The sequence below is a fragment of the Sceloporus occidentalis genome, unplaced genomic scaffold (assembly GCF_023333645.1).
Source record: "Sceloporus occidentalis isolate IW3139 unplaced genomic scaffold, rSceOcc1.0.p SCAF_11, whole genome shotgun sequence".
NCBI lineage: Eukaryota > Metazoa > Chordata > Lepidosauria > Squamata > Phrynosomatidae > Sceloporus > Sceloporus occidentalis.
In genome coordinates this window covers 9,249,673-9,262,190 of record NW_028316991.1, presented here as the reverse complement: position 1 = coordinate 9,262,190, position 12,518 = coordinate 9,249,673, and positions in this window count along the sequence as shown.

Below are 12,518 nucleotides of genomic sequence, written 5' to 3'. Positions count from 1 at the left end.
ACATGATACAACTAAAATCTACTCAACAAGAAGAGGTGTATTATAGAATGTGATGAGAATAGTACCAAGGATTTAGCAGACACAGAGAGGTTCCTACCTCTAAACATCAGAAAGAATAAAACTACAAATCTGCTATGGGTTATTTGATTAGTGTGCTAGGGAGCTTGGATAACATTTTGTCAAAGTTCTAACAGTACTTAAGGTGAATGGCAAACAAGACTTTAATTTTTTCTCCTTTCTTACATGTACTGATATCCTTATACCTTGACACATAAGACATGAAGCATACAGCTCACAACCTTGGGTGGTCTATTCATTAAAGTGTACTTGCCATTTATCAAAAAATGCAGGTTTGCAACACAAGCCCAACTCACAATTTCTCTAAAGCCTAAAGCCACAATTTCTCTAAAGTGCATTAGCACTCACAAGAAAAAAAAATTTGCAAAAATCAATAATTTATGGGTTTCCTGCAACTTTTGCATCTTCACAACCACAGAGGGTTTAACCCTCGTCCTACTGGGAACAGGTGGGGAGCTGAAAGGGATCTGTGCCTCCCATAGGGCTTTTTAGAAAATCAACCCCAGGAGGGTATATACCCCCAGTCTTATTTGATCACCCCACATCACATACATGGTGGGAAAGAGAGGGTAATCATTGCCCTCCTTGGTTAATAAGGAGTTCTGGATTATTATTATATCATTTTTTAGTGGTCTCAAAAGGTAGTTTGACCAGGGGAGGGCTGGCAAGGAGTCATGGAAGAAAACCCTGGGCTGGTGTTTTATAGCAATTCTACATATGGCCATCAAGATGTCTAGCTTTAAAGGTTCTTTAGGTTGCATTTCTATGATGACTGGATCCTATGCATTCTCTTTTTGGAATGTGTTGTGGACAGGATATATACACCAATCATCCCCAGACGATCAACACAAAGCGTCTTTGTCGAACTTTCTTTTACTACTTTTCACCCCAATCCTCATATTTAACATTCTGTGCACATTGCCAATCTAAATATACATACCCTGGCGCCAAATGGTGCAATTGTTGTATGCGTGTATATATTGTGCCCTTTTGATTTTATTCTTTTATTTCCTTTGCACAGTTTGTTTCTATACAGAGGGAGAATTTTGTTTTCAAGAGCAGTCTGCTATTCTAAGGTACATTACGTCTAGTTTTTTTATTTAAATAAATTATATCATTATTGAGATAATTTCAGTTTGTTGCTGCTAAAGGTACTGTTGCGGATAAACTAAAAGGTTTATTGACGTTTGAACAGTCATACCAAATAGACAAGGGTCACTTTTAAAATCAAGTTGTGACGCAACATATTTAACCTAAAAGCTAAAAAAATTTAAAGGTCAACAATATAAGCGAATAGATTGTTTGTCCTTCAATGGTCAGTTTACCTTTTAAAAGGTTCGACAAATACTAAGCAAATATACACCACACCTTTGCTGGCCATGTTTTCCAGGACGCATATAATCTGTCACCAACCAGCATGTGTTAAGTGCTTTGCTCATGCTGGTATGCAATACATTTTATGTCCTGGAAAACATGTGGTTACCATACCTGGGAACTCTCTGGGTTTGCCCAGAGATTGACGGGTGAAGCACCACTTCTCCGGGTCAAGACCCCAATCCTCCGAGTCGCGGGAGCAGGGTCTTGACACGCCCTGCTCCCAGCCAATTTTTCCATTTAAATGGGGGTGTTTCCCCGCTGACATCGCCATGAACGCCCCTGAGGTCAGCGGAAACGCCCCTAAAATCAGCTGGACCACCCTCTCATGTCAGAGGAACGCCCACTGACATCCGCGGGACCACCCACCGACGTCAGGGGGCAGTTCTGGCCGTGTCCTGCAAGGGAAGGCTCCGAATAGCCAGAGCCCAGAAGTTCCCATGTATGGTGGTTACCAAAACCATAGTCTAAAGTTAGCGTAAAGGTACAGTAAAATGTAAATCTTGCCCATTTTCTTGTTTTAAAGCAAAAATCGTTTTTCAGCAACAGACATTGAAAAAAAGAGTTCTGTGGGCAGGAACACAAATGCGCACAACATCCCCACATATTGTATATGAACTCACACGTGATATCATACTCACATGGGAGGGTGGTACTACCATAAAAGTAGGGTTAGTCTACATGTTGACAGTAAGCTCTTTATAGAATTGTGATACAAATGGACCAATAACGATTTAGACATATTTTCTGTTTTATTTTTTATCTGTTTTCGGACAACAAATTTCCTTTTCCTGCCTATGTGATTGAGATGAAATTCAGAGGGCTTTGTCCATGCAGAAAAAAAAGTCGTTGTCGCTCATGCTCACTCAAGCCCTCTAACACTCTCCCATGCTCTCTCACATACTCTCTCCTACTCTCATTCACTCTCTCATGCTTTTTCATTACCTCCCTACTTTCTCCTCCGTCTTCTTTCATGTCCCTGTCTTTTTTTCCAAAGCTCTACTTCTTCGCATCTTGTTCTTCTCTCTTCTGTTTAATTAAGGAACCCATTTGTAGTCCAATGACTCCCTTAATTTATGTGTAATAAGTATTTTTTATTACTTGGGTTAAATATAATGAGGTGCAATAACTCTTTTGGCTTAGGGCCCCTACAGCCACCTCTGCTCATTTATTCTTTAGCATCTCAGCCTCAGCAATGTTGCAATATATTGTTTGAGATGTATGATATATTACAATTCTATGAAAAGTAAAAATAGTCTCGAACAGCTTCTTGAATAATAAATAATAATAATTTATATTTTTTTATTATTATTAACAGTCCTGCCAACAGTTGCATGTCCAGTTGTATGGTTCCAACAGCTGTCACTGTGGCCCTGTTTATAACAATAATGAAAACTGTGCATATGCAGATGTATAACATGCACAGAAAATAAAGCATAAAAACATACTATACAGCAAATATAAAAATAAAAACATTAGTCTCAATATTCAATAGTTTGAAGGTTTCTGTTCAAGTAAGTGTTATTATTGTATTATAAAGATTTATTCCATTCCTCCGACTGCTGCTGTTATCCCTCTGGGATGTTGTTAAGTTCACTGTAAAGGTATGGACCTCAGGCTATCCATCATTATTTCTTGCGAAGTGTACTGTAGGTTTCTTGAAAAATGTAAGGCCTCTTCTTATCTTCTCCAAGCAGCCTTTTTATTGTCAGGATCTTGTGAGCGAGGAACTCATAAAGGTCTGTTAATATGTTTGGATATGCATATGTATAACACTGCAATAATTACATTGAAGAGTTAAAAGAAGTATATATAACATCATTGATAATATAATGTTGATTCTAAATATTTTTTAGGAACATTTGGAAGCTGTTGTGAATTTGTATCTATGATCCGCTATTTCATGCCTATAAAGAAAGCAGTATACGAGGGGGGGACATCATTTTAATTTCACCATGCTCCATCCCTTTTTGAGTTGAGAAACACGATGCAAAAGCCTAATAGATGGATGAAGCCGCCATTGTCTGGTTTGATTTGTTGCAATTATGTTGCAAACACTATTGAATACACCACATTATTCATATACAGATGATCAAGGAACTACAACTTAAAAAACATGTAGAATTTAATGTATACAAACAAATTGTATACCATGGAGGAATATAAGACACAAAGGCACAAGGGGAAAGAGATAGCATATTTAGTGGTTATATACTGTATTGGCTCGAATATAGGCCGCACTTTTTCCCCCCCAAGTCTTTAAGGTGGGGGTGCGGCCTATATTCGGGGTCTAGCGCCCAACGCCCGGGACATGCAGTTCCGGGCGCCGGGCAGGCAGCAGGGTTAGGATACAGATCCCCCGCAGCGTTGCAGGGGACCTGCATCCTACTCTCTGATATGCTGAGACAGTCTCCCCTGCCGGTACTTTCCACGGGGGGAGTGCCGGCACGGGAGACTGTCTAAGCGCATCGTGCAGACGTTCACCGGCAGCAGAGATGCGCGTAAACAACCTCCGCTGCCAGCACGTCTGCACGATGTGCTTTAACAATCTCCCTTGCCGGGACTCCCCCCGTGGGAATTCTCGGCAAGGGAGATTGTTAAAGCACATTGTGCAGATGTGCCGGCACCGGTGAACGTTCGCACGATGTGTTTTACCTCTGCCACTAAGACTTACCGGAGCAGACTCCCGGGTGTCTTGCGGGGCCGGCGGGGGACATCTACGCAATACGCGTATACAACTTCCGGTGTCGGCACATCCGCTGAGTGCCGGCACCGGAAGTTGTATACGCGTATTGCGTAGATGTCCCCCGCCGGCCCCGCAAGACACCAGGGAGTCTGCTCTGGTAAGTCGGGGGGGGGGCAGAGTGGAAGCATATCTCGGGGGGAGGAGGAGGAGGACAGTGGCAGCATATCTCGGGGGGGAGGACAGTGGCAGCATATCTCGGGGGGGGGACAGTGGCAGCATATCTCGGGGGGGGACAGTGGCAGCATATCTCGAGGTGGGGGGCAGTGGCAGCATATCTCGGGGGGGAGGACAGTGGCAGCATGTCTCGGGGGGGACAGTGGCAGCATATCTCGGGGGGGGACACACAGAGTGGCAGCATATCTGGGGAAGGGGACAGAGTGGCAGCATGTCTATTAAAAAAAAAAAGCACCAAACTTTTAGGGTGCGGCCTATATACGGGGGCAGCCTATATCCGAGCCAATACGGTATATATTTAGTATAAAGTAACACTCATATAATTTCTGTTTTTTTGAGGATTAACCTGCTATCCCACATATAGTCATCAATGTTTATGCTGTAATATAGACTTTAGTCAGCATTTATGCAATGATGAGATATTTTGATCTCTCTATCTGGTGAATGTGCGTTGAGTAGGCCATTGTTTTGGCCCACTATATAACTGATCCATTATGTTATGTTTTTTTGGCTAAAGGCAAAAAGCCAATTGTTTTTTCTCAAAACTATCCACACAGCACAAACCCATTTGAGTTAAATCGTTCTGTAAATTCCTTTCTTATTTTCTCTGTCTGCTCATTGTGCATTCTTATCACTGTAAACAATCCTTTCTTGTGTTCTGACTTTGCCTGTCTTTCTGTATCTGGCAAACTTCCTAATTTTCTATTATACTAACTGTATCTACGGTGAAAGGTTTGCATGTGAATAAAGAATCTAGCCTAATTTATGAAATTGGGTTTCTCTTAAGAGCAAGTGGACTTCTTGTCAATGAGAAGAAAATATTCAGTTAATATTCAGACTAAGAATTTATAACTATAGGGAAACAGAAGAGTTGTGGAAGAGCTGGTAATGTTACAAAATTACTCAAAAAGGTCATAGCCAAACCAAAGTTTTTAATTCCATGCCCCAGCTCACCTGAGTCTAGGCATACATGTACTTATAGAAATAATGCAACCAGATTCTGGGTATGGGTCCTCAAGGTTAGCAAATATTAGTGTGATCTTAGGATATGATCTGCAGTGATCAGTGTAAACAGACTATATATTTGTATTTTCTCAAATAAATCCTTGTTTAAATCAGAACAGATGAGCAAGAAAATGGTTTAGTTTAAATGCCCATGTGTTAAACTATGTAATTATGTTTAAACGTTCCACTTTTAAGTAAACCAGATATATATTTTCAGTTCATAGTCAGAGCATTTCAATCCTTCATTCCCTGTAATCATCCAATGAACATCGCATTAAAAATCCTTTTGTTGGTCCAAGGGTGAAGTTGTAGCAAAGTGTCAAAGTGCCTCCAAAACCAGAGGTTATTCACAGCCATGCAGTTCAAAGCTAAGGCAATAATTACAAATACCAGAGGATGAGACAACACATTAAAACATGGCACCACAACATGGTAGCAGATTCCGCAAACAATGCAACAGGAAATTAAAGGGAACCTTTGGATTGTTTTATAACTGAGAAATCATTAGCACCCGATGACATGGGCAAGAGTACGCAATGTGTTTACATTCGAAAATTAAACTTTACAGTTTGTTACATTTGGGTTTACAATCGAAAAATGTTGAGAACTTAGAGGGTTTTAGCCAGTTCTTTTATCCATTTGGTATACTAAGCAAGGTACAGGATAATATGGCAAAGCCCCAAATGGTTTATAAACAAGCACAGAAGTAAGTACACCCCTGCCAAACAATGTTAAAAATGTATTATATTTATATATATATATATTTTTCACTGTAACTTCTTATTAAATGAGTCATCCCTAAAATCTTTATCTATGTCATTATAGATAAGAAATACAGTAAGCGATGTGTCATACTGTATTTGCATTTTAACCACATTTGTTATCGTAATCCCCTTTATTGTAACACATAGCGATTAGGTTATGTTGCAATTGCACATCTTTGATCAATAAACACTTACTATAAACCACATGTAAGGTATATTTAGTCAACTGATTGCCCTCTAGTGGTTACAGAGCCAGTTGGCCACCTTAGAATCCAATGCAAGAATGTATGAGTGGGTAAAATCATTGAAACATTATTTCATTATTCTATAAAATATATATTTGTTTATAGCGTAATAGAAGGATATTCTACAATTATATATAAACAGTATACAGAGAGTTTAGTATATGAACAATGGGCAGTGGGAACATCAATGTTGAAACAATAACTAGAAATACTGAATAAGTCTATCTTTTGGTGAATGACAAAATAAGGTAGCACATATTACACAAAATAAAGATCTTTACACCAGTAAAGGAAACCTACACCAAATGTCATTTTGTAATGGAAGATAATATGTTGAAGTTTATTGACAAACATGATAGTTGGCTGAAGGGTTCAAGTTACAAATTCAGCTCAACAACTTTGTTACCAACAGAAAGTCTTGTGTGATTTACTTATTGGCTTTATCTACTTTCATTTTTTTACTTCCATACAATTATATGTAATGCTGTTTTTAGAGTGGCACCTCCTAATTTAAGGTATGCAGGTTTGCCCAAGGCCAAATATATACTGACATACTGTATGTATATATATATATATATATATATATATATATATATATATATATAGATAGATATAGATATATATAGATATATTCACATTTTAATCATTTGTAATCCATGCAGATTTTTAACAAAACATTGCCATATAGACTCCTTGCCACAAAACCGTATACTTTAACATCAGAAGGAATCCCTTGCCAATATTTTATATGATTTTGAAAACTAGAATTTATCTGGAATATCTAACATTATGGGAAGAAGTAAGCAATTTGCAGATTAAATGTGATCAAATTTATAGTTGTTTAGTTGCAGGTTTAACTAAGAATTTCTGATGCATGGCAGCAAATGTGTTGCTTGTGAAGGTATCAGTTTCTCTCTGAATCTAGTTTTAAGTTAAATTGTCACACTTTTAGATAGGGTACAAAATGTGCCTCTAATCCCCAGGGGCTATTACAGCAATATAAGAGATATAATGTGATAGAATTTCTGAATAAACGTGGCAATTTTGTATTTTGCCAGACAGAGTGCTAAATCCTGAGAGTCTGAAAATTCTCCTAATCCATCAGAAAGTAGTGTTGTTTACAGAGATTTAATTCACACCAATGCCTATGCTAATGACAATTAATAAAAAATATATTTTGGATTCAGAGTCCCAATCTAGAAATGACAGATAAGAAGTGTCAAACTTCACAACTCCATTGCAAATACTTTTTAAAGAGGTATAGGTGAAATTCACAGGGAAGAAGTTTGCATCCATTCTGGTAACATACTTTTCTACCTAAGTAGGTATTAGAGGCATACCAGATCATCCATCTGGGGGCTCGTCTCCAATCAACCATTGGTTGATGGCAGATGAGCCCCCTGCTGGCGACCAATAGAGTTGCTCACACGGACATTTAAACTCCTGGCGCCAGAGCTGCTGCATCGTCCGTACCGCGTTAACCCCGTATTAACCCCTTCTACAAAACGAAGACCTCCCTGGGAATTTGGTCACAATTAATGGTCTCTTCAATGCTGGGAAGAATAGACAGATCCTTATCCTTGATGCAGTACAATCAGGTAGGCATCTGACTGGCCCTACATTTATTCTGCAGCATGACAACTCTAAACATACAGCCAAAGTCAATAAGAACTATCTTCAGCGTAAAGAAGAAAAAGGATGGTGTGGCCCCCCACAGAGCCCTGATCTCAACATCATCAAGTCGGTCTGGGATTACATGAAGAAAGAGAGTATACTTTGAGGCTGCCTAAATCTACAAATGAACTGTAGTTAGTTCTGCAACAAGATGTGAGAAACAACCTACCTGCCGAGAAGTATACTAAGAAGAACTGATGCTGTTTTGAAGGCAAAGGGTGGTCAAACCAAATAATGATTTTGCTTCTAGTCACTTACTACATATAGTAATATGGCATTGGATGTTGAAGTTTGAGTCTGATGGGCTGATTTCAAACATGGTTTTGTCAGTTGCCTTTTCAATTCCAAAGAGCAGAACACCAGAATCCTCAAGGATCTGTTTCAAAAATATTATATTTCTAGAAAATAGAAGTCTGGTTTCTCTTTATTTACTTAAAACATTTGAGCAGAGAGACCATAGGGATGTACCGGTAAGTCTATAAAAGGTAAGGCAAGATGCCCCTTTGGATGTATCAGTACATTTTGCAGAGTTTTGATGAATTGAGGAAATGTGTTAAAATACATTTCTGCTGTAAAATTACTTAAGGATGTATTCCTGACAGGTGCACAAAGTCCATATTTTGTTTAAAATTATAAAAAAAACTAAAAAAAACTTTCCTCATTAAGAGTGTTAAACCAAAGCAACGTTATTTTTAGAAATATATATATTTTTTTGAGGATGTCTCACTGAGAACAGGAAAAAAGACTGCAGTGTTTTAAACTCTTACAAAATATGTTCTGCTACTATTTTTATTGTGCCTTTTACATTTAGCTATACGGAAAAACAATCATCTTTCTTTCCTGGCTTAGGATAAGTTAATATTGCATTCATTAATATCCCAACACATCTTACATTAAGTGGTATGCAAGCCAAAATTAACAACCTTTATTGGTTCATGAGATCACAGTTGGAAAATTGTACATTAAAACCAGCCTGTGACTTTACATTTAATCTCAACAGGCAATTTAAAATGAATAGTTCTTTTGGGGTTCACTTTAAAAAGCTAGTATATTAGAAGCGCAAAGCATTAGCAGAGATTTATTCAAAGTCTGTGTCTGAAAAAAAGGATATGATGTATGTTGCAAAATATATAGTTAAAAAAAACAACTGTTGGTTTCTGTTTTTATAGATTAGGCATCTCATTGAAAAGTGTGTGTAAGTGAAATGGGTGACCATTTGAAAGACCCTTTGTGCTGTCTAGGGTGACCACTAAAGCCATTTTTTGGGAACATCCATATCTCTCCATATTTCAAATAGCCAAAGAGGGAAACATTGGGTTTAGATGGTGGGGTTTGAAGTACGGCTAGGCACTGGGCTTTACCAAGACTTTATATGTGATTTTATGATCTATTGACAGCTATTTGTGTAATTGAGTAAGGCTTTTTTAAGTGGAATTAATTACTTTAATTACTCAGGTTAAGTATATGCAACCACGTTGTCTGCATTTTTTGATACACAGAATGTATATAGCTATAGAACACTAAGCCCAAACACCAGATATTGTAGGCAGAATAAGGGGGCAACAGAAGAGGAAATAGAAACACTCGAAAGATTTCTGTTGTAAAAAAGCAAATGTGAAGTCCTACTTGGCAGTAAGGTAGGAAGCCCACTGGGCGTTTTTTTAATAATATATACAAAATATATTTCATTTTGAGGAAGCATATTTGGATAAAGGCATGAAGACACAAAATGAATTTATAAACTGTAAATATCCAATTCCTTTGCCAGATGTGAGAGGCAAAATCAATATAATAACGAAGATTAGCAGTGCCTTTGAGCAATATTGAAGTGGAAGTCACTGAACCATAAATAACCACACTTCAGAAAAAACTCATTCACCTTCCACTTTACCATTTAAAGGGAAATATCATCACTGCACATGTTAATATAGAAACATAGGATTTGATGGCAGGTAAGAACCATTCGGCCCATCTAGTCTGCACATATTTCATTATGTAAAGACTCCGACCTGAATCCCTCACTGTATTAACCTCTATAACTTCTGATTGAAGGCTGTCTTATTTATCCACCACTCTCAGGTTCCCGAACTTAATATTACCAAATAAGGCCAGAGTCATATTTATAGTGCACTTATGGGTTTCTTTGTATCAGGATTCTATCCAGACTGCAGGATAAAGTTTAACCCTTCGTTCGCTATGTATTTAATCCATGTTCTGTGTATTTATGTTCAGCTGTGTTATGCTGTAACTGTCTCCCCTACATGAAGCCTATGCCATTACCACACCTGACCTAACCAACAGGCTTTATTACCCTGTCTCCCTCACCTGAAGCCTATGTCATTCACACCTGACCTAAAGACCAGGCTAATATCTGGACACTCCCCTGTTTGTTAGGTGCCTTTGCATTGTAGTTATAGGACCATTTTGCACTGGCCCTGTACCTGATCCTGACTTGTACCTGATCCTCAATTGTTCTTGCCTTCAGCCCTTCAAGTGGGCTTCCTACCTTGTGCCCTGTCAAGTGGGCTTCCTACCTTGTGCCCTGTCAAGTGGGCTTCTTACCTTTTGCCCTGCCAAGTGGGCTTCTTACCTTTTGCCCTGCCAAGTGGGCTTCCTGCCTTCAGCCCTTCCAAGTGGGCTTCTTGCCTTCAGCCCTTCCAAGTGGGCTTCCTACCTTTTTCCCTGCCAAGTGGGCTTCCTACCTTTTGCCCTGCCAAGTGGGCTTCTTACCTTCAGCCCTGCCAAGTGGGCTTCCTGCCTTCAGCCCTTTCCAGTGGGCTTCCTGCCTTCAGCCCTTTCCAGTGGGCTTCCTGCCTTCAGCCCTTCCAAGTGGGCTTCCTGCCTTTAGCCCTTCCAAGTGGGCTTCCTGCCTTCAGCCCTTCCAAGTGGGCTTCCTGCCTTTAGCCCTTCCAAGTGGGCTTCCTGCCTTTAGCCCTTCCGAATGGGCTTCCTGCCTTCAGCCCTTCCAAGTTGGCTTCCTGCCTTCAGCCCTGCCCAGTGGGCTTCCTACCTTGTGCCCTGCTCAGTGGGCTTCCTACCTTGTGCCCTGCCCAGTGGGCTTCCTGCGTGCGCCCCTCCAGTGGGCTTCCTGCCATGCGCCCCTCCAGAGGGCTCCCTGCCATCTGCCCTGCCAGTGGGTTTCCTGCCATACGTCCGTTTTCTTGCTAAGAGACTGTTTAACCTGTATTTGCTTGTCCTGCCATAATATACGATACATAGCATTACCTGGAATTCTGTGTGTGGTGTATTCCTTTGTGCCTGTCTGTCTTTCCTTGTTCAAACCAAATACCGAATAAACTAATATGGTAGTGGGTAAGCGTATGCGTTAACTAAAAAACAATCTTGCCTTTAAATAATTATATCTAGGGGCGGAGCCTAACCACTGAGATGAGCAGACGCAAGCGAGCTGAGCTCCGTCTGCAACAGAAAGCTTTCTCAAGGGGGGTTTTACTTACCTGCCCCTGCAGTCCACTGATGGCTTCGCAAGGTGACATGACAAGAAAATCAGGCCAAGTCAAACATGGTGGCAATGATGTTTTCCTGACAGAGACATCCAGGCAAAGAAAAGCTGCTGAGTCTGATGTTTCCATAAAGAGCTATTAAAAGTATGCTGAGTGAGCTTAGATTGCACAGTAAGTGAGCGCCACGGAGAAATCTGCAGGTGAGGTGGTGCGGGAGTGAGTGTAAATAAGTATGTGTGAATGAGTATTTATTTATGCATGTATGGGTAAGTATGTGATAGCGTGGATGTGAAAGTGGGGGGCAAAGACAGGTTGTTTGGGGGCAATGAGGGCCCATAGCCACGTGCTTCCCATCCCTTCACGACAGTGGAAGGATCTGCTGCCCTTACCGCCCAAATCTGCAGCCAGGAAAGGTAAGAATATTGTGTATAAAATATAAAAGAAACAGATGGAGGAGGACAATACAACATGGAGAAAATAGATTGTAGGGGTAGAGGTCAATATTATACATATAGGGCTGAAAGATAAAGCAGGTATGTAGATTATAAAACTATATATTCCTCCATTCCTGCCACCTCTTTCCCCCTTTATGTCTTATATTCCTCCACGGTATATAATTTGATCGTGTACATTAACACTAAATGCAGATTCTACATGTTTTTTATAATGAAGTTGTAGTTCCTTGATCATGTGTGTGTGAATAATGTGATGCATTGAATAGTTTTGACATAAAAAGCCTTAGATATTGCAGCACTCAAATCAGAGCTAGCTTTATCCTTCTATTGGGCTTTTGCATCAGGTTTCTCAACCCTTTGCATGCCTGCCCTTTATGTTATAATGATCAGAGGCAGAGCATGAAGAAATTAAATATAGGACTAGGAAATAAACGTACACGTCTTGTACAAAAGGACCGAAAACAAGGTTTTTGTTTTGTTTTTGGTTCATTTTTTTCTGACTGTGAATTTTGTTTCCTGCCCTTCGTCAGTTTCTCCCTGTG